A 3,958-nucleotide genomic window follows, 5' to 3' on the forward strand; every position below is an offset into this window, starting at 1 on the left:
CTCCCGGTCACCGCAGACTCAACCTGCTGGGCTCCGGCAATCTTTCTGCCTCAGTCTTCCAAGTAGCCGGAATTACAGGCATGCGCTACCACGCCCGGTTGATTTTTTGATTTATTGTAGAGATGAGGTCTTGCTGCCCAGGCGGGTCTTGAACCCGCGGGCTCAGGCAATCCACTCATTTCAGCCTCCCAAAGGCGTGGGATTACAGGCTGAGCCACTGAGCCCGGCTTGGATTTCTTTTAAATGGAGGTTTTTATAGTTGTTTTTTTCTTTTCTTTTTTTTTTTTTTGCTACTAGTCACTAGAAGTATTTCCAAGTTTCAAAGAACTATAATAAAATTATATACACCTAAAAAACACATGTTAATCAAGTTAGGACTTTTTTAAAAAAACAAAAAATAGTTAATTCAAATCAGTTTAAGAATTCTACTCTGTGATTTCTAAGACATACCTAAGTGTTGTGTTCATAATACAAATATAAATTATATTCTTTTTGGAGCTAATTTGAAGTATTTTTCTTGACACTGTATTTAACTTTTACTCCCCCTCCTATTGTGCCTCCACTCTGAATATAGTAGACACCTGCAAAACACAATTTACATGTGAATCTATTTAAAGAAGTTTCCTAATACAAAATGTAATGATGAAAGTTAATGAATGGCATTTCCAGTAAGCTCTCATATCCAGTTCTTATATTCTTCCACATAAAAGACAGCCTGCACTTTACAGATGTGTTCTGGAATTCTACAGCTTGTTCTTGCCAAAAAAGCCATGAAAGGAAGCACTGTGTGTGTGTGTGTGTGTGTGTGTGTGTGTGTGTATGTGTGTGTATGCACATGTGTGTGTGAGTGTGTGTGTGTGTGTGTGTGTGATTTCTATGCTTATTCAGTAAAAAGCCATCCTAAAATTATTCAGAATCTCTCTGGTAATGGCCATGTGCTTCAAATAATGCAACTGGAAGATAGTAAAGCTTTTCTTGCCCTGAGTCCTTGAATGACTGTGTGGAAAAAAAGCTACTTCTTTCCCATGTGAAAATGTGACGTGAGCAAGAAGCAAACTTGTTTTGTAATGATACTAATGGGGGGATTGTTTGTTACTAGAATATAAACTAATTTACATTAATAAATAAACTCATTATTGCATTCACGCCACATTTTGTACCTCTATTATATGGCAATGTTCAGAACTAACTAACCACAACACAGATGTAAACACTACAAACACAGAAAACAATTTCTAAACTGAATATTTGCAAGTCTAACTAAAGAATAGTTTAATAAATCCAGGATAATTTCATACTTAAACTTGCTTTGTGATGCAATAATGGACTGGTCTAGTACAATATGACAGTTGCTATACTGGAATTTACTTTAATATTTCTAAAAACTAATATTTAGAAACAATTTTGATATTCCATATAGTAAAGCCAGGCTTGGTGGCTCAACCTGTAATCCTGTGCTTTTGGGAGGCTGAGGTGAGTGGATTGCCTGAGCCCGCGGGTTCGAGACCGCCTGGGCAGGTGAGACCTCATCTCTACAATAAATCAAAATAAATAAATAAATAAATAAATAGATATTCCATATAGTATGTATATTTCTAATGCCAAACATTTCAAACATCTATATTGTGAGAAATTCTCTCTATTCAAAACAAAAATATTTAGCCGAGATTTCTACACTTCTTAAAATTATTCTGATTCTGGGTAAACATGAAGTGAAACAGAACTTTAACCCATACTATTGTTTCATGACAGTTATTTAATCACATTTATGTATTGATAAAAACAATAACTCTGAATGAAGAGAAAAACATTAAAAATGAAAGATATAACAGGTATTAATATCTCAACATATTTATATTTTTAGTGTTTATAGAACAACTTCTTAACTATTATTTTAAGAACTTTGCATCCCAAACAAGTTACTGTAAATCAACCTCTTTTGCTTAAAGTTTCATAGCAATTGAAATGTTTTGAAAGATGATGTGTACATTTATTTCAATATAAATTATCAACATTGCTGTCACTGAATTTAAGCTAGGCAGATATAGTGAAGGAGGAAAATAACAAATATACTATTGCAGTCACCTTATTTAATTCCACACATGCAATATTATACAGATATAAGGGCAAAATCTTTTTATTTTCCCATGTACTTAAATCTTAAACTTTCTATTTTGTTTTTTAAAGTATATATTTCAGTATTAAAAAGGCATTAAAAAATAGAGAGGAGAGTTGTCTGATTTCCCAAGAGCTTATTTGGTACTTTTCTGGAGAATACAGCAAAGTTAAAATCACGTATGGGACCAATACAACAATAAAGATGTGTGTATATAGCTAATAACTAATCAAAGAGTTAAATTTCAATGAAGCATCATAATATTTCAAAATAATCAACGTAGATCAATTACTTAGAAAAATGGACTCATCCTTCACGTTCATATTTCTTGCCACTTCTAAATGCCAGTAACTACTTGTTGCCCTTGGTGCATTCAGCTTTGAAGAAATCTAACTTCACTAGCCTAGCTGTGCCCATTCAAATCAAAATAAAACATAAGAGAAGAAGAAGAAAGGAAGAAGAGGAGAAGAAAAGAAGAAATATAAAGAGAAGGAGAAAAAATCAGGAGAAATAGAGAAAGAAGGAGAAGGGCAGCAACAACAGAAGAAAAACAGCAAAATTCTGATTCCTTTTCACTTCCCCTATTGCTATTACTTATTATGACTGCATTATTTTGTCTCTGTACTGTGGGGAAGATTTCAACTTAGAATGTGATTATAACAAAGAAAGCATATTACATTTTCTAAACATGAACTGCATGCTTACTCCCTATTTGTTTATTCTTATTCAGTGACTCACAGAATCTGTTAGATTACATGAAAAATACTATAATATAAAGGAATTAAAAAGAAAATACCAAATAATGAAATACATTAAACTTGCATAAATATTAATTTAGTGTACTACATAAATGTTAAATAATAATTTGAAGACTTGAATGAGGAAACTAAAATATGCTAACTAAATTTCAATTTCCTAAGTCAATCACCTATAGAATTTTTAATGTTCTTTTTAATTAGTTTTATCTGCTGCTATCTTTCATTAAGCTATACATCCTGAGTGGGTACCTTACTAGGTATTAGTTGATTAATATACAGCACTCAGATATTATATGCTAATTTTCATTTGTAAAACTTTAATTATAAATTTCTAGTAATCTGTTATGATAGTCATGACTCCATGAAATCATTCATTTTGCAGTGCAATTTTGAATAAACTTGGATTAATTTTCCTAAGCAAAATTTTGTCTCATATTAAATGAGTAAATTTTTTATACTTTGCAAGTGTAAATTAATCATTTTTCCCATGTACTTAAAAATGTGGCCACAAATTAAAGATCTTCTTATAATAGAGCATCATGTCCAGCACTAAGTCTTTTTAATGTTGATAAATTATTATTTTTATTTTCAGAAAAATTGAGCCAACCAGATCACTGCATAAGATAAAAGGATTTCAAAACATTTTTTTCAATTCTTTTAAAAAGAAATTTTTTATTTTTAAATATCTGAAACTTTAAATCATAGATCCTGAAGAAACATATAACAAAATGGAGGGAACTCATACCATTAGTCTTATTTTGAATCTACAGAGGATTTTGCACACTATTAAGGATTAAAAAGATTCATTTTCCAGTTCACAATGTCTAAAGTATCAAATCACTATTGTTTTATATTTTGTCATTTCAATTCATATGTGTCATACAGTGAGATGCCTAAAAATGTTTAGGTGGTATCTCAGTGTAGTTTTAATTTGCATTTCCTTGATGACTAGTGAAGTTGAGCATTTTTTCATGTCTCTGTTGGCTGCTCGTATGTCTTCTTTTGAGAAGTGTCTATTCATATCTTTAGCCCGCTTTGTAATGGTGCTGTTTGTTTTTTTTCTTTTCAGCATGTTTGAGTTCCT

This window comes from Carlito syrichta, unplaced genomic scaffold, assembly GCF_000164805.1.
Source record: "Carlito syrichta isolate Samal-C Ts95f unplaced genomic scaffold, Tarsius_syrichta-2.0.1 Scaffold288706, whole genome shotgun sequence".
Taxonomy (NCBI): domain Eukaryota; kingdom Metazoa; phylum Chordata; class Mammalia; order Primates; family Tarsiidae; genus Carlito; species Carlito syrichta.